Below are 19,784 nucleotides of genomic sequence, written 5' to 3' on the forward strand. Positions count from 1 at the left end.
TTTCCAGGAGACCACCCGACATGCACAAATGTCTAGTCACAGCTTCTGGCCTATGGCCATGACTCGGCATTATAATCAGCACCTCTGGAACCTGCCAGATCCTGAGGCCTGATAACATGCTGAGATCAATATGTGGAATAATCAGCATATGAACTAATGGTGAGTCAAATTCAATTTAAGTTTCAGTGGAGTAATTCATAAAGAATGCTGAAGATGACTGTGTACTTTCAAACACACACACACACACACACAACTTTGAATCAGGCAGATTCCTCATACTTGGCCACTAGTCAAGTGTAAGTGACCGCCCACAAAAATACACAAAAACGTTAGGCACATGCTGAATGATAAAAGTCATTGTAGAGCAATGAAATACAGGTAGGATCTCTTTTCAACACACACCACTTTAAAAACTGGTTATCTATAATATGATTATATTTGTGCCCTTGACAACATTACATTCTAACACTGTATACAAGAAAATATTCTTTCTGTAGATGATTTCCTGTATGACACCCTGAGTTCATCCAGCGAACAAGTTTCAGAAAGCATGCACAAAGCCAGTGAATTCAGTTTTGAGTTACAATAGCCACTGCCAGTTTTATAGTGTTAATTCATGAAGCAGTTTGCACATTTCAGAATCAGTCCCTAATCTGAGACGGTCAGAACTTTATTAGTTTATAATCCCACCCCACAAAAACACCAATAGGCTTTTATAACCCTTTAAGAAAAGCCCCCACTTCATCCACTTCCTAGAACAGGTCAAATTGTTATTATGAAATATACCTTACACTCTATTCAAGTGAAGTCACAGCTGTAAAGCAATGCAGCATCTTGAAAGGCACCACTTCTCTGGAGCTGGCAAAACAATCTCTTTTGTTCAACACCCTTCTCCCCACTACCAGATGCTCCCAAATACTTGTCAGCAAGCAAACACTGTGTACTCAAAACATTCACTTCGTGTAACTTCGCGTAACAACTTCAAAAGTAAATAATACAGTGTGCCCCACCCCCTCCAATTAAGTAAAAACAGAATACAAAATGTACCACACCAGGGTTTTTTTTGTTTTTGTTTTTTGTTTTTAAGATTTTACTTATTTATTTGACAGAGAGCACAAGCAGGGGGAGAGGCAGGCAGAAGGAGAGGGAGAAGCAGACTCCCCACTAAGCAAGGAACCAGATGCACCAGATCCCAGGACCCTGGGATCATGACCTGAGCCGAAGACAAATGCTTAACGGACTGAGCCACCCAGGAGCCCCACCACAGCAGGGTTTATATGACTTTGAGGTTATTCTACCAGTATATTTCTTCATGTCCATGAGGTATAAACTGCAAATACATGAAAATATGGTATTATATCACATATAATACCATCGATTATAGTAAGGAATGCTAAGAAAAACATATGAATATTTCTATCAGGTATTCATTATTTAATAATTACTTGGTTTTTTTTTTTAAGATTTTGTTCATTTATTTGACAGACAGAGATCACAAGTAGGCAGAGAGGCAGGCAGAGAGAGAGAGAGGAGGAAGCAGGCTCCCTGCTGAGCTGAGAGCCGGATGTGGGGCTGGATCCCAAGACCCCGAGACCATGACCTCAGCTGAAGTCAGAGGTTTTAACCCACTGAGCCACCAAGGCGCCCCTAATAATTAGTTTTGAAAGCCTACTACATGCCAGGCCCTCTTCCGGGCATGAGGGATATAGCAGTGTACAAGACAAAAAAAACCTGCCCTCCTAGAATTTTCTAGTATGGGACAGAGACAATAAACATATCAGATAATTATAATTTCTAATTTTGATTTTTATAAAGAAAAATAAGGCAAAATAATATGAATGAGAGTAATGAGGGCTCCTTTGAGATAGGGTGGTCAGGGAATGTCTCTCTGAAAAAGTGGCTTAAAGGACCTCAACGAAGTGAAGAAATGAATCAGGTAAAGGATTCATGAAGAAGAGTCTCCCAGATAGAAGGAACAGTCCATTCAAAAGCCCTGAGGTGGGAATCAGATTAGTAGTTCTAGAAGTAGCAAGACCAGTACCATAGGAAAGGGAAAAGTTTATACCATCTCATAAAGATAGGCAGGCTGTAGACCATTGTAATGAGTTTCTCATTTATTTTAGTAAAATGGGAGACAGCTGGGCAGTTGTGAGTATAGTGACACCATGTGTGGAAGGAAAGGGTAGAAGCAATAATACAGGCTAAAGCTGATGGTGATGGGGATCAAGTTGATAGCAGTGGAGATGCTGATAGGATCTACTGATGGACTGAGTACAGACCATCAGAGGATGATGCCTCTATTTTTGTTGTGGGCAACTGGGTAATTATTCATGTAGCCTGGGGATGATGGACAAGGGATCAGCTTTATATGTTTCAGTTTAAGCTGCCTAACTAAACATCCAAGGGAGGAAGATGAATAGTTGGATATTTGACTCTGGAGATTAGGGGAAAGAGCAGAGCTATAGATAAATATTTGACTCTCACCCATATATAGACAGTACCTAAAGGCACAGGAACAACCAAAGTCCCCCAGGGTATAAAAGAAATGAAATAAAGAAAAGAGGACCAAGAACTGAGATCTGGGACCCTCCAATATATTGAGGTCAAAGAAATGAGGATGTACCAACAAGGGAGACTAAGGGGAGGCCAGGAAGATAAGAGGAAAATCTAGAGCTTGTAATGCCCCAGAAACCAAGTAAAGAAAATATTTCAAAGAGTGATAGATAATGTCAAAAGTTGCTGATTGGACAAGATAAGACCTGAAAAAAATCTAATGGATTTGGCAAATAGGAAATAGGTGGTGACATTGATAAGGGAACAGGTGGAATATCTGAAGCAAAACTCAGATGAAAGTGGGTTCAGGAAAGAATGGATGAGCCAATGGAGACAATGAGTACAGTTAACTCTGCTAAAAGTTTGCTATAAAGGAACATGGGTCCCTTTAGGGAGATCATAGGTGCTCCTGCTAGAAGGCAATCACACATTTCTTCTCTCTTAAAAACATAAACGGAGAACATCTCACATGAAGGTTTGATCCTACTTTTTCCTGGGATTTTTTTTTTGTTAAAGATTCACTTACTTATATGAGAGAGAGAGCACATCCAGAGGGTAGGGCACCCGGGTGGCTCAGTGGGTTAAAATCTCTGCCTTCTGCTCAGGTCATGATCCCAGGGTCCTGGAATCCAGCCCCACGCCTGGTTCTCTGCTCAGCAGGGAGCCTGCTTCCCCCTCTCTCTGCCTGCCTCTCTGCCTCCTTGAGATATCTGTCTGCCAAATAAATAAGTAAATAAAATCTGTAAAAAAAAAAAAAAAAAAATTTATTTATTTTATTTCAGAGAGAAGGTGTGTGTGCCCAAGCCAGGGGGATGGGCAGAGGGAGAGGGAAGCAGACTTCCCGCTGAGTGGGGACCCTGAGCCTGGGCTCAAACTCTGGACCCTGAGATCACAACCTGAGATGGAACCAAGAGTAGGACACTCAACCAACTGAGCCACCCAGGTGCCCTGAGGGAGAAAGAACTCTTAAGCAGACTATATGCTAAGTGTGCAGCCCAATTTGGGGCTCAATCTCACAACCCCGAGATTATAACCGGAGCCAAAACCAAGAGTCAGACGCACAACTTGCTGCGTGCGCCACCCATACCTGGATTTTTGCCATACCTGTTCAGGAATGGCAGGTGTTCTTATTTGAGGGATGCAGGCCAGAGTAGTTTAGAATTGTAATATGAAAGGGTATCATACCAAGGCGGAACATTTTTTCTAGGGCAACTAGAACCTATCAAAGTTTAGTTTCACCAGTGATTACTTTAACAAATAGTTTCCATCTGTTCAAATTATTTTGCAAAGCTATCTCCAACTTCTTGCATTTCTAATGAAATAATATTTTTAAAAAGTACCATTTCTCCAGACTATAGAACATCTTTACTTTCTATGAGCAATAAGAGATTTCATTTTTTTCCTTCTAAATTTGTCTTTTGACAAATCATCAGAAACAATTTTATTTTTATAAGGCATAAAAAAATTCAGCTGTTAGTCTAGAAAGATAATTGAAGATCTGAATTGAGAAATATCAGAGATTCTTTTTTTTTTTTTAAAGATTTTATTTATTTATTTGACACAGAGAGAGAGATCACAAGTAGGCAGAGAGGAAGGAGGAAGCAGGCTCCCCGCTGAGCAGAGAGCCCCATGCAGGGCTCGATCCCAGGACACTGGAATCATGACCTGAGCCAAAGGCACAGGCTTTACCCACTGAGCCACCCAGGCGCCCCGAGAAATATCAGAGATTCTGGTTCCTGTCCTGATTTCAAAATGCAAAATAGGAACATACACTCTTTATCATATGTTGAAAACTGAAACTGAGGAATCAAACAATACAACTGGACATACTCCCAGAGTTCCAGTAAGTGCATCTCTCCAGGCAAGAGGATTTGTATTCTGGCTTACAGAATATCTGAGACTCAGACCATGAATGGTAGCTAATCCATCATTTCAAGCTCTTGCTGTTTGCTTCTTCTCCCTCATGCCCCCCCGCTACCTGCTCCCACTTTCTTTTCTCTTCTGATTCTGTTTTTTTCCCCTTTTCCTTTTTCTGACTGATGTTTCTCTTTTCCATTAAGTAGAAATTAATGTATTTTTGGATCACTGGCTGTCCTCATTTTTAAAACACTGGAGCATTCTCTCTTCTCAATGCATTTTCATTAGTTCTTTGGCTTCAGATTAATCACTTGATCACTTGAAGATTAAACCAGTGTTTATTTATTTATTTATTCATTTTATTTTTTAAAAGATTTATTTATTTACTTGACAGAGAGATCATAAGTAGGCAGAGAGGCAGGCAGAGAGGGGGGGGGGAAGCAGGCTCTCCGCCAAGCAGAGAGCCCGATGCGGGGCTTGATCCCAGGACCCTGAGATCATGACCTGAGCCAAAGGCAGAGGCCTAACCCACTGAGCCACACAGGCGCCCCAGTTTTGTTTTTTTTTTTTTTAAATTAACGTATAATGTATTATTTGCCCCAGGGGTACAGGTCTGTGAATCATCAGTCTTACACATTTCACAGCACTTACCATAGCACATACCCTCCCCAATGTCCATCGTCCAGCCATGTTATCCCTCCCACCACCACCCACCCCCCGTCCCCTCCAGCAACCCTCAGAAGATTAAACCAGTTTTGTAACCTTGTAAGCTTACTTTTTAAAAGTGCTTATGATAGGGGTGCCTGGGTGTCTTAGTTGAGCTTCTGATTCTTAGTTTCATGACCAGGTTTCATGACCTGATCTCAGTTGTGAGATTGAGCCCAGCGTCAGTCTCTGTGCTCAGCAGGGAGTCTGCTTGAGATTCTCTCTCCCTCTCTCTTTGCTCCCACCAAAATAAATAAATCTTTTTTAGAAAAGCACTTTTCTAAAGTGACCCAAAAAAGAGTTATTTTTTTACTTGTATGTAGGCAGAGATTTCTTGTTCTTCAGTGGACTTACTGCCCTTCATAAAAATGCATTCCCTTCTTTAAGAGAACTGGTTTTTATAATCATATCTGCTTAAAGGTTCGAAATCCACTTCATAATCCTAAGTGATAGGTCTGCCTACCTACCTAGTTTCTCACTGTTTTTTATAGCTGCTTTTGAGCTTCAGTGAGACAATATTTCCTAAGTGACTTTAAAGCCCTCTCATCAAAATGCAACCTCAGGGCGCCTGGGTGGCTCAGTGGATTAAGCCGCTGCCTTCGGCTCAGGTCATGATCCCAGGGTCCTGGGATCGAGCCCCGCATCGGGCTCTCTGCTCTGCAGGGATCCTGCTTCCTCCTCTCTCTCTGCCTGCCTCTCTGCCTACTTGTGATCTCTCTCTCTGTCAAATAAATAAATAAAATCTTTAAAAAAAAAAATGCAACCTCAAAATTTCTATTTTTTCAGCCTGACCTTTGACTGTTGTATTGGTACTGACATAGTCATAGGCATCCATCCAGATCTTCATTTCACAGACATTTCCTGAGTATCCATTTTGCACTCAAGGCTACAGATATGAAAACAAGCAAGATATAGTGTTCCCTACCCTAAAATCTACTGAAGGAGCCGTTAAAAAAAAAAAAAAAATCACTTCACATCTATTAGAATGGCCCAAATCTGGAACACTGACAACAAAGGAGAAAGGGGATGTGGAGCAACAGTAATGACCATTCATTGCTAGTGGTAATGCAAAGTAGTACACCCACTTTGGAAGACAGTTGGGTGATTTCTTAAAAGCTAAACACATTCTTACTATACCATCCAGCAAACATACTCATTGGTATTTACCCAAAGAAGTCAAAAACTTAGGTCTAGACAAAAATCAGAGCATAGATCTTTCTAGCAGTTTTATTTTAACTACTAAAATTTAGAAGCAATCCAAGATGTCTTTCAAGTAGGTGAACAGATAAACAAACTATGGTATATCCAGAAAATAGAATATTATTTAGTGCTAAGAAGAAAAGAGTTATCAAGCCATAAAAAGACGTGGAAGAACCTTAAGTACCTATTAGTTAGTGAAAGAAGCCAATCTGAAAAGGCTGCATACTATGTGATTCCAATTATATGGCATCCTGGAAAAGCCAAAAGTAGGAAGACAATAAGCAGATCAATAGTTGCCAGGGATTGGGGTGATGAAGAGGGATGAATAGGTAGAGCAAAGGATATTTAGGGCAGCAAAAACACTCTATGTGATACTATAATAGTGTATACATGCATTTGTTCAAATACATAGAATGTACAGTCATCAAGAGTAAACCTTAATGGAAGCTATGGACTTTGAGTGATAAGGACAGGTCAACATAGGCTCATCAATTGTAACAAATGAACCACTGTCATGTAGGATATTGAAAATGGGAAGGCTATGTATGTGTGAGAGCAGAGAGCATACGGGAAGTTTCTGTACCTTCCTTTTTATTTTCCTATGAACCTAAAATTGCTCTAAAATTATCTTTTAAAAATAAATTCTATAAACTTAGAGTTAAATAAATTATAATTCAAGCAAAATTAATAAAGTGTGAGCCTTCTCTCAGGTTACTGGTAGAAATACAAATTGGTGTAATCATTTTTGGAGGTGGTGCAGCTAACATTACTAACTGTCTCATAATATTCATCTCCTTCAGTAATAATGGAGCCCCCAAGGTTTAGCAGGACACATGGCCACACAAAATGGAGACTACGCTTCTGAACATCTTCTCAGCTACATGCGACATGTGCTGAAGTTCTGGCCCAAGACATATAAATGGAAGTGTCATCTCCAATCTCTGGGTCATATCTTTTCTTTTTTTTTTTTTTTTTTTTAATTTAAATTCAATTTAGTAGGGTGCTTGGTGGCTCAGTCGGTTAAGTGGCTGCTTTTGGCTCAGGTCATGATCCTAGAGTCTTGAGATCAAGCTCCACATTGGGCTCCCTGGGAGCCCACTTATCCCTCTCCTATTTGCTTGTGTTCTCTCATGCTATCTCTGTCTCTTTCTCTTTCAAATAAGTAAAATCTTTGAAAATTAATTAATTAATTAGATTTAGTTAACATATACTGTATTATTAGTTTCAGGGGTAGAATTTAGTGAGTCATCAATTACATACAACACCCAGTGCTCATTCCATCAAGTGCCCTCTTTAATGCCCATCATTCAGTTACCCCATCCCCCCACCCCCACCACCTCTCTAGGTCTTACCTTTAAAAAGAATGAATGTTTTCTCCTCTTCCCCTTTCTTCCTTTCTCTATCCTGCTGCTTAGAATGTGGTTTTGGTAGGGGTGCCTGAGTGGCTCAGTTTGTAAAGTGTCTGACTTTGGCTCAGGTCATGATCTCAGGATCCTGGGATGGAGTCCCAATGTCAGTGTCAGGCTCTGCACTCAGTGGGGAGTCTGCTTCGACCTCTGCACCTCCCCTTGTTCATTCCCTCTCTCTCTCAAATAAATACATAAAATCTTTTAAAAAAATATTTTTAAAAAAGAGTATGATCGGGCGCCTGGGTGGCTCAGTGGGTTAAGCCGCTGCCTTCGGCTCAGGTCATGATCTCAGGGTCCTGGGATCGAGTCCCGCATCGGGCTCTCTGCTCAGCAGGGAGCCTGCTTCCCTCTCTCTCTCTCTGCCTGCCTCTCTATCTACTTATGATCTCTCCCTGTCAAATAAATAAATAAAATATTAAAAAAAAAAAGAGTATGATCTTTAGTGAGCCACCTTTGATCAAGTAGATGAGGGAATCACCCTAGGTGTGGTAGAACAACGAGTTTGGGGTAGCCCAGTGCTCTTAACCTGCTAAAATAAAGCTGCATATTCTTCCTGCAGCCTTAGATTAGCCAGCTCAAGACATTCAGGTTAGAGCAAAATAAACTACTTTCTTACTTAAGCAGAACCTGTAACCTAATTAGAGGAGCATTTAGCATTGTGTATTAAAATACTTTAAAAGTTCATAACCTTTCAAGCACAGATTTCCATGAAATGAAAGATGTTTGCACTTACATAGTCCAACCCCTTGTTATCTACATAACCTGAGTCAAAAGCTCATTCCTGTAAAGGGCCACATTCTATGTAGCACTTCCTTTGGCAAAAACCTGCAACCAGATACCTGGGGCTGGGGAGGGCAGGGACATACTTGAACCACCCCACTTGCGAATATAATCACAAAATGCTGAAGTAGAAGCTTTTCACAGTGACCAAAAAAACATTTCGATTCCCCCCTCTGAGGCCTTTGAAGTCCTTGTAGCAGTAGACAAGAGGATACAGGTGCTGGAGGACTCTATGGCCGTCTGGAGGTTCTGCTAGTAATAACTGCTCTTGCGAACCACAGCACGTCTTCCCACCACCGGGAGCTGCTGCCATGGTGTTCTGAATGATGTTGTGGTGATGCACTCACATATCTTTAATCAGACCTAATTTCTCCTTTTCCAGATATTGACAGTTCACCCCACATGCTTTGGCTATTATCAGGATACCCTGGAGTTCAAGTTTCCTCTCAATACATCAGTACAGATTCCGTCAACAATGTACATTGTTCTTCCCGCAGAAGTGCTAGACAAAGCAAATGGCTGATTTCATAATTAGTGATTAGTCACTGCTGGATGAGCAAAGTCAAACACGCCTAGGGGAAAGAACACTACTTGTAATAGAATTACACCTTTAGAACACGGTTTTGTCTTCCTTTAACTTAACATCCATGGGAAAGTTAGAATGATGAATACCTCCTACCCCCTAACTCCACTTCATTCCTTAGAAGTGGGTGGGGTGCTCCTCAGGAGTTCCTAGGCCCATCCCAGTCTATTGATACTTACTACCAAAACACAACGAGATATGTGTAGAAATTAGTTTCCACCATCTATCACCCTGGTTTAAAAATAAAGGAGAAAACAGAGGCCAGAGAAATTAAATGATTTTCCCATAATCTCATTTCATTCTAGCTTAGGTCTTTAAGTACTGCCACTCTGTTTATTTTTCTGCTTTGCAAAGACTTGACTATGTTTTCCCAAATTCATCCATCAGATTTGGTCTTGTTTCCCTTCTTTATGTCATCTAGATTGCCTTCCCTACCCCAAAATAAATTTGCCTCTCTGCTTTTCTATCATAACTTCCTAACAAAATCCCAACCCTAAATGAATTTAACTCTCAGGTCCCCCCTGTGCCTCTCACTGAGCAGGTAGCTGCTGATGGAAAGTCCCACACTCGGTTATTCCATGATAAAATCCTAACATTCCATTTTATATAAATCCACCCTACTACTCAAAAACACTATTTTAGGTCTCTGTTCAAATTCTTTTTTTAAATTAACATATAATGTAGGGGTGCCTGGGTGGCTCAGTCCTTAGGCATCTGCCTTCAGCTCAGGTCATGATCTCAGGGTCCTGAAATCAAGCCCCACCCACATCAAGCTCCCTGCTCAGTGGGGAGTCTGTTTCTCCCTCTCCCTCCTCTCTTGTGTTTCTTCTCTCACTGTCTCTTTCAAATAAATAAACAAAATCATTAAAAAAAATATATATATAATGTATATTTTACCCCAGGGGTACAGCTCTGTGAACCATCAGGCTTACACATTTCACAGCACCCACCACCCACCATAGCACATACCTTCCCCAATGTCCATAACCCAGCTACCCTATCCGTACCCACCACTCCCAAGCAACCCTCAGTTTGTTTCCTGAGATTGAGTCTTTTATGGTTTGTCTCCCTCCTGATCTCATCTTGTTCCATTTTTTCCTTCCCTACCCCCCACAACCCCCCACTTTGGCTCTCAAATTCCTCATATCAAGGAGATCATATGATAATTGTCTTTCTGCGAATGGCTTATTTCCCTCAGCATAATACCCTCTAGTTCCACCCACATTGTTGCAAATGGCCAGGTTTTGTTTCTTTTGATGGCTGCATAGTATTTCATTGTGTATATATATATATATATATACCACATCTTCTTTATCCATTCATCTGTTGATGGACATCTAGGTTCTGTTCATAGTTTGGCTATTGTGGACATTGCTGCTATAAACATTCAGGTGCACTTGCCCCTTTGGATCACTACATTTGTATCTTTATGGTAAATACCCAGCACTGCTATTGCTGGGTCATAGGGTAGCTCTATTTTTTTTTAAGGTTTTAATTATTTATTTGACAGAGATCGCAAGTAGGCAGAGAGATAGGCAGAGACAGAGGAGGAAGCGGGTTCCCTGCTAAGCAGAGAGCCTGACATGGGGCTCGATCCCAGAACCCTGAGACCATGACCTGAGCCAAAGGCAGTGACTTAACCCACTGAGCCACCCAGGCGCCCCAGGGTAGCTCTATTTTGAATTTTTTAAGGAATCTCCATACTGTTTTCCAGAGTGGCTGTACCAGCTTGCATTCCCACCAACAGTGGAAGAGGGTCCCCCTTTCTCCACATCCTCACCAATATCTGTTGTTCTGACTTTTTAACTTTAGCCATTTTGACTGGTGTGAAAAGCCTTTTTCTAATATCTTCAATTCCTTCCTACCCTCTCCTCCAACCTTAGCACATGACCTTACCTCTTTAAAAACAAAATTAAGTCATCAGATAGAAATTCCTTCATTTTCCTGAATCCATATTTTCCCCACATCCTCCCTTCCTTCTCTCCTACTCTAATAAAGGAAGTATATTTTCTACTACTGAAGATAAAACACCTCTTGTGTGTTTTGAATTCCTACCCTGCCCTGAATATCAGAAACCTTCAATTTAATTTTTTCCTTCTCTTTAATGTCTTCAACATACATAAGATACATATATGGATATATGTCTCAGCCAGATACATCCCATTAGCATTCCCATGCTCATCTCTCCCAAAGCTTAAAAAACATAAACTACCTTGCCTCCAGTTACTGCTCCAATACTTCTTTATAACCAAGCTTCTAGAAAGAGTTGTCTATATTTACTATATTCTCCACATGCCCCCACTTCATTTTCTTCTAGTTTTTTTCCTTCATCCCACAAGTCCATGACTCTCTTAAAACAGGTCTCACCAGAATAACCTTAACCTTGACCAGAATAACCAATGACCTTCATATTGCTGAATCAATTATTTTCCATTCCAATCTTGTTTCTCTTAGTGACTTTCACCTGTTTACCACCATCCTTAAAAAACACTATTCCTTTGGCTTTTCTGACAACAGCTTCCCAGTTTTCCTTCTATCTCTCTGGCTACTCATTTTACTTCATTATTAGGCTTATCCCTCATACATCAGAGTTCTTTGGTCCTCATTTCTTCTGACTCTATGTTCTCCCTATGTAATTTTATCCATTCCTACACCTTCCATTACCATCACTATGACAATGACTTTCAAACGTATATCTCTCATCCAAACTAGTGCTCTAAGCTCCAGACTTATATATCTAATTGTTTTCTTAAGATCTTCACTTGGGGGGCGCCTGGGTGGCTCAGTGGGTTAAAGCCTCTGCCTTCGGCTCAGGTCATGATCCCAGGGTCCTGGGATAGAGCCCCACATCGGGCTCTCTGCTCAGCAGGGAGCCTGCTTCCCTTCCTCTCTCTCTGGCTGCCTCCCTGCCTACTTGTGATCTCTGTCTGTCAAATAAATAAATAAAAAATCTTAAAAAAAAAAAAAAAGATCTTCACTTGGAAGTCTCAAACACAACTCAAATGCAAAATTCCAAAAACCAAAATCATGATCTTCCATCTGAAAATGGGTCTTCTTGCCAGAGATGTAGTTTCAAGGTATAGTAGTTCCATCTTACTAGTTATAAGTGGTGTCTATTCCACAGTACAAGCCAGAAACCAGGCACCCTAGACACCTGACATTACATCTCTCATGTCCAATCCATAATCAAATTCAATTCAGTTTTCAAATATCCCTTGAAACTACTTATATCCATCTATACCCCTCTAATACTAGTCCAAACCAAATCACCATCATAATTTGCCTGGACTACTATAATAGTTTCTTTAAAAAAAAAAAAAATCTGGGGGCACCTGGATGGCTCAGGCTATAAGAGTCTGCTTTCAGCTCAGGTCATGATCTCAGGGTCCTGGGATTGGGCCCCACACTGGGCTCCCTGCTCAGTGGGAAGAGGCCTGCTTCTCCCTCTCCTACTCCTCCTGCTTGTGTTCCTTCTCTCGCTGTGTCTTTCTCTGTCAAATAAGTAAATAAAATCTAAAAAAACAAAAAAATCTGTATTCAACTTTTTATCATCACCAATGGGCACTAGCAATCATTTTTTTAAGTAATCTCTACACCTAATATGGAGCTTGAACTCATGACCCCGAGATCAAGAGTCACATGCTCGTCCAGCCAGCAGCTCCTATAATAGCTTCTTAATATATCTCCTTGAATTTACTCTGGTCCCTGTAATTTCTACATCACAGTCAGGGTACCTGTCTTCTGTTCTCCAAGAGCAAATCTGATTATACAACTGCCCTGTTAAAAACTCTCCATGGCTTCCTCTTTATCTTGGGACACTTGATCTTCAAGGTCCAAAACATTGCGGCATCTGACTAATTATATAGACATTTCTTATACAGTCTCCTATTTTGTGCTCTGTGCTCTCACCACAGGGCTTGTGCACATGTTGCTCCATCTGCCTGAAAAAATCATCTTATGGTTAATCATAAGGCCCATGAGAGTAAGAACTGCTTCTGCTTTTACAGCAGCATAATGCCTATTACCTATTAGGCAATAAGTTTTTGGTTAATAAATGAATGCACTGATATGGTTTTAAGGCTTTAAACTAGTTATCTCAAAGGTCCTCTTATTTTGGAAAGCTGACAGACTCCTGATCCAAAATAAACTTACCAGAGCTCTGTTATGGTACCTTGATACTTCTACAACATGAGTCACTGAAGGATTCTTCTCAATAATATTTTTGAGCTATGCAAATAACAAACCAGTACTTGTCAAAGAACAGCATGTATATCTTCCCTATAACAAGTATATATTCCCTAGAACGGTGATAAATTCCACTTATGCAGATGACCTTAAAATATCCAGATAATCCTTCCATATGTGATTTCAAAACTGATAGACAATGTAACAGTTTTGAAATCGTTTTCTCTGTTTCAAAGAACATGAATACACATGGGAACTATGAATACTCAAAATATTAATGTAACTTATCATCACTTTCCTTTCCTCTATTTCTAGTACCAAACAGTAGTGTGATTTCTCAAGCTGTGTCCTAAAATAGAAACATAGGAGTCATCCTAGATTCCTCTCTCATTTATCTTCAATCACTATTACATACACACACATACACACAATATAAAGATTCCATTCTCTAAATACCTTAGAGGTCCATCCATAATCACTTCATCTTCACTGACACGACCCTAATCTTAGCCCTTAACATCTCTTGACTGGTCAACTGCAATAACCTCCTGATGCATTTCCATCTTCTAACAGGACAGATTCATGTCATTTTCCATGCTGTAGTCAGTGTGACCTTTTCAAAACACAAATACGTCCATTCAAACTCCTTCACTAACTTCACATTGCCCTACAGTATAATTTATAATAATAGCTCATAATTCAATTGTGTTCATATTGTGCCAGCGCTTCTGAAAACGTTTTCCTATATTAATTCACTTAATCCTCATCACAGCATTATGAGACAGGTACAGATGTCATCACATTTTACCAATAAGGAAACTGAGGCACAGAAACACTAAAAGATCATTGCAAGGTCTCATAGCTGGTAAGTGATGGGGCCAGATTCAGAGCCAGGCACAAGTGTCATTCCCAAATTTGTGCCCTAACCTCTATGCTGTATTGCCTCTCATAAAATGAAGTATAAACTCTAGCATGGCAGTCAATACTTTTCATTACCTGGACCTTACCAGCACTTTCAGTCTCATTTCCTACATGTAGATCTTAAAAAGCAGGGTCTTATTTTATCACTAACTTTTGTCTATACAGGTCTCCTGAGACTAATATTGTTTTATCTAGCCTAGTCATGGATTACTCCTAGTCACTGAGATTTAGCTCAGGTAGCAACACTTTCCTCTCTATGCTTTCTGAGTACACCTTCTCCCAGAATAAACTGTGAATTACGTCTGCACTCTCTATTAAAATATTAGGAAATGAAATTCCACAACACATTAAAAGGCATTTGCAATTTAATGAAGGGAAGAGACTCATAAACAGACAAATGTACGGCAACATATTTTGAAATAATTATTTGTATTTTGCTCAAAGCTTCTTTTCTTCTCCCTCTCTTTTCAAGAAGATAACCAGTCTTTTTTTATTTTCCTTACCTCACCCAAGGGGTTTCCTCCTCTCCTGTTGCCAAGACTAAAAGCAGAAGTTGTGCACACAGACTTACCTTCCTAGCTTTTGTATCACCAAAAATCAAGCTCATAGGAGAGATTATGCTTAGGAGTGCCAATGCAAGTCTTAAGAAGACAAATAAAATTCCTTTTAGGGTACTCAGGAGGGAAAGGAACAAATACTTTTTCTTTTTAAAGACTGTATTTATTTATTTGACAGAGAGAGTGAGAGAGCACAAGCAGGGAGAGCAGTAGGCAAGGCAGAGGGAGAAGCAGGCTCCCTACTGAGGGAGCCTGATGTGGGGCTTGATCCAGGACCCTGGGATTATAACCTGAGCCAAAGGCAGAAGCCTAACCATCTGAGACACCCAGGCACCCCGGAAAGAACAAATACTTCAGAAAAAAAGAAGTCAAGGGTCTGGCAGAGAGAACAGCTCAGCATTCAATGGTAGCAGCCTATAAAGGGGCAAACCTGAAAGGACCATCCTGGGTTGAGACAAAATAGTATCTCAGAGACTATATTGACAGAAAATTGACAGAAAAGTAAAGATCAGTGACCAAAAGGGCCTCTCTAGTATTTTGGTGTTGCCTAAGGCCTCAGAATATTTGCATAACCTGGTAGGAGGAACAAGTATTAACTGAAATTGCATATCTTACTTTCTCCGCAGAACGCTGAATACAGGGTAGCTTAAAGAACATATTAAAATGTGAAATTTCTTGGATACCAAAGTTGCAGACTAACTTCATACTACCTTCAGTTATAATAAAGTGTGGTAAATTCTAAGACAGAGACCAGCACTTAGAAGCACAGAAGACAGGTACCTAAACTGGTCTGGGGAAGTGAAAGTAGTCAAGTAAGAATCCTTAGAGGAAGTAGTACCTAAACTATCTCATATATAAGGAGTACGTTTTTGCAGGGGCAGGGAATATGAGGGAAGGGTTCCTCCTCAATGGAAACTGATTAGGCAAAAGCAGAGAAGTGAGAAAGCTTAATGAATTCAAACATCTACAAGTGGTTTGATTTGGTTGCAGTGTACGATGTACTTAGGCATGCTTTCTGAGCCATATTAAAAGACTCTGACTTAATACTGATGGTAATAACTGATATTGACAGGAAACAGTACTGAGGAAAACTACTGAAGTAGAAGATTTCAAGGAAAAGGTATTAAAACCTCAGATGCCAACAGGGATGGCATGGGGGAAAGTAAGACAAAACTGCAATGGTTCTGTTGTACTTGGAAATAAGTAAGGAATGCCTGGGTGGCTGAGTGGGTTAAGCATCTGCTTTTGTCTTAGGTCATGATCCCAAGGTCTTGGGGTCTTGGTCCCTACTCAGCAGGGAGTCTGCTCATGCTCTCTCTCTTGCTATCACTCTCTCAAATGAATAAAATCTTTTAGAAAAAAAAAAAAGGAAATAAGTAGTGACTTTGATAAAGGTAGTTACATGTATGGACCACTTTTTACCGAAGTTTAGTTGTATGGGTTGTGCTGGTCTTGGTTGTACAGAGAAAGGTTAAGAAAAGGTATCTTGGGGCGCCTGGGTGGCTCAGTCATTGGGCATCAGCCTTTTGCTCAGGTCATGATCCCAGCGTTCCTGGGATTGAGCCCCGCATCAGGCTCCCTGCTTGGTGGAAGTCCTGCTTGTATTCCTTCTTTGCTGTCAAATACATAAATAAAATCTTTAAAAAAAAAAAAAAAGAAAGAAAGAAAAGGTATCTTGGGGCGCCTGGGTGGCTCAGTCGTTAAGCATCTGCCTTCGGCTCAGGTCAGGATCCCAGGCTCCTGGGACGGAGACCTGCATAGGGCTCTCTGCTCAGCAAGAAACCTGTTTCTCCCTCTCCTATGCCCTCTTCTTGTGTTTCCTCTCTCTCTCCAATAAATAAAAATCTTAAAAAAAAAAAAAAAGAAAAGAAAAGGTATCTTTTTTTTTCTTTGCTGAGAAAGAGGAAGAGACTAAAAGACAGAAGAGAAAGAGAATAATTATGTAAAGAAATCCCTGAAAAAGCAAGAGGCCAGCATGTAATCTAAAACAGAAGTGGAAAAATTGAATTTGGACTGACAGAGGGCTCTGAGACAAGACAAAAGCATGGATGAAGACGAAAATTGATGTGTTTATAAAAGACAGTGAGGTTGGTGGATAAGAGGTTCAGGCACACCTGATGGCATTTATTTTCTATGTGAAATAGGAGACAAGCTTACCTCCTGAGAATAAATATGTAGTAGCTGAGTAGAAGGCTCAAAAGCAGAGGAGAAAGTCTGCAATAGCCACCAAGGAGGATGTAAAAGAACTGAAGAGAATCCAGAAGACTCTGAGTAAAGACATGTAGAAGGATAACCTGGCTAATACCTGTTCATTCTTCAGATTTCAGCTCAGATGTCACTTGCTGAGAGAAGTTGAAACGAGGCCCCTGTTATGTGCTTTATGAGCACTATGCTTCCTTTAAAGACTTGTAATGGTTTTAATCTTATACTAATTTGTGGGACTATCAAATTAACTTCTACTCCATTAGACTATAAACTCGGTGAGGTCAGGGATCATATTCATTTTGCTCACCACTATATGTATTTTGCTCAAAATGTAACCCTTAGTTTCCAATCCCTAAAATGTGAAAAATATTATTACTGTTCTGCATGACCAGAATATGGATATAGTTAGGTTAGCAACAAGCTAGAATTTAAGATATAAGGAAGCAAGAACTTCAAATGGTTTATGTTGTACCCTCAGTGCCCAGCACAGTGCAAGACACATAGTAGATACTCAATAGTTACCTGAATAAATGAAACAAATAAATGGCAGAACACCAAGTCTCCTGAATTCCATTCTAGTGCTCTTCCCACTCTACCACAGCAACCCATACCAGATGTTCAACATATTGATGACTATAATAAGGGCCTATGCATATGCATTATTATCTCTGTGTTTTTTAAAGATGTATTTATTTATGTTAGAGAGAGACAACGGGAGTAGGGTTGGTGGAGCAGAGGGAGAGGGAGAGAGAGTCTTAAGCAGGCTCCATGCCTAGCATGGAGCCTAACACGGGGCTCAATCTCACAACCTATGAGATCACAACCTGAGGTGCAACTAAGAGCTGGACGCTTAACCGACTGTGCACAGGAACTCCTATCTCTGTTTTACTCAAGAAGAAAATGAGAGCTCTGAAAGATGCAGTATCATATGCAAGTTAAACAGCTAGGATGTGGTGGAATCAGAATTCAATTGCCAGTTTCTCTGGCTACAAAATATGAGTTATTTCTTCTATTCCATGCTCCCTGCTAAGATATTATGTGATAAAAGACTTAATCTATGAACCTTCCTAGGGATATGTGCATTTGAAAGTCTCCCCAATATCCCCACTGGCAAAGAAAAACAGAACAAACAAAACACTTCCATATCCAAAGTAGTGACTTCCATATCCAAAGTAGTGACTTCCATGGTAAAATCTTAGGCAAAGGGACTGAGACAAGTCAATGAAGAGAACATTTGTGGGCAGGCACCTGTCAGCCATCTCCTAAATCATCCCAGGTAGGCACCTCTCATGTGATTGGTCATACTCTATGATCCTGGACATTATCCATCTGCCCAGCATAACTCTTGATTATACAGTGAGAATGAAAGAAATAAATTCCAAACAGCTTATCTTCTCACCTTTGCTTCAGTGTGACCCTAGACTAGAAACAGCATGGAATGATGGAAACAGCATGGCTATTGCAGCCACAGAGATCTGGGCAAGACACTTCAGCTCTCTATGCCTCAATTTTCTTATCTATAAAATGAAGACAACAATATTTGCCATCATAGGGTTTAGGAAATGATTAAATGAGATAATGCATGTAAATGTCTGCAACATAGTGGGCATCACTCAATTGTTATCACTCGCCTTCCACTTCTTCCACATGCAACAGTCACCCCCTGTTAATTCCTCAAAGACACCCAGAAAAATACATCAAAACGAATAAGCAACCCTCTCCACCACCACTCCTTTTGTTTAATCCTACCACTTAAGTAATACTTTTTAACAGTTCTTTAAAAAAAAAAAAAAAAGATTATTTATTTGAGAGTCAGAGAGTATGTGAGTAGGCGGAGGGGCAGAGGAAGAGGGAGAGAGAGAAGATAAGCAGACTCCCTGCTGAGCACGGAAACCTATGCAGAGCTTGCAGGACCCAAGATCATGACCTGAGCTGAAATCAAGAGCTGGCGGCTTAACAGACTGAGCCACTCAGGTGCCCCCGTTTTTAACATTTCTATTGCCTTTCACAACATGAGTCCTCATCAGGACATTTGGCTCATTTTACAGTTAAAGAAACTAACATGTACAGATAAAGAAACTGAGATGAAGACCACTTAGTCCCTACTTTATTATTCTCTGCTCAAAATAATAATAATAGGAGGTGCCTGGGTGGCCCAGTAGTTAAGCACCCTCCTTCCACTCAGGTCATGATCCCAGGGTCCTGGGATTGAGCCCCACATGGGGCTTCCTGCTCAGCGGGAAGCCTGCTTCTCCCTCTCCCACTCCCCCTGCTTTTGTTCCCTCTCTCACCGTCTCTGTCAAATAAATACACAAAACTTTTAAAAAATAATAGTTTTATGCAATTTACTTAAGTCTTAAACTCTCTAAAACATTTCATACCTTAATAAAATTTGTATCAAAAAATAGTTGCTAGGGGTGCCTGGGTGACTCAGTGGATTAAAGCCTCTGCCTTTGGCTCAGGTCATGATCTCAGGGTTCTGGGATCAAGCCCCACATAGAGAGCTCTCTGCTCAGCAGGGAGCCTGCTTGCGCCTTTCTCTTTCTGCTTGCCTCTCTACCTACTTGTGATCTCTGTCTATCAAATAAATAAAATCTTAGGAAAAAAAAAAAACAGCTGCTAAATCCCCTTATTCATGGTTTCATATACTCTTACATGTTAAACAAAGAAAATGAATCTGGAAATATCCAAAGCGAGTACAATGTGTAAAAGTGATGGTCAGATTTAAGTGTTAACTATGTATATATATATTTTTTTTTTCAGAAGAAAACAAGCATCAAATGTATGTTAGTTCATTTCAGAACAAAAACAGTGAAAATTGGAATTTTT

The 19,784-nt window shown here is 40.3% G+C and overlaps 1 protein-coding gene across 8 annotated transcripts in view; it reads right to left on the reverse strand.

Annotated features, from left to right (window-relative positions):
- The window catches only part of IL13RA2 (interleukin 13 receptor subunit alpha 2), a 69,876-nt gene that overhangs the window by 25,388 nt on the left and 24,704 nt on the right, over nucleotides 1-19,784 (reverse strand). For 4 of the 8 annotated variants that reach the window (XM_045996321.1, XM_045996316.1, XM_045996323.1 and 1 more), the window contains exon 1: nucleotides 787-879. The exons of 3 other annotated variants lie outside the window; for them this stretch is intronic. The gene's annotated coding sequence lies outside the window, so the exon portion shown is untranslated. Of the gene's footprint in view, nucleotides 1-786; nucleotides 880-19,784 lie in introns of those variants that run through there. One more of the 8 variants, XM_045996317.1, reaches the window with a different exon arrangement.

This window comes from Meles meles, chromosome X (assembly GCF_922984935.1).
Source record: "Meles meles chromosome X, mMelMel3.1 paternal haplotype, whole genome shotgun sequence".
In the NCBI taxonomy this organism is placed as follows: Eukaryota; Metazoa; Chordata; class Mammalia; order Carnivora; family Mustelidae; genus Meles; species Meles meles.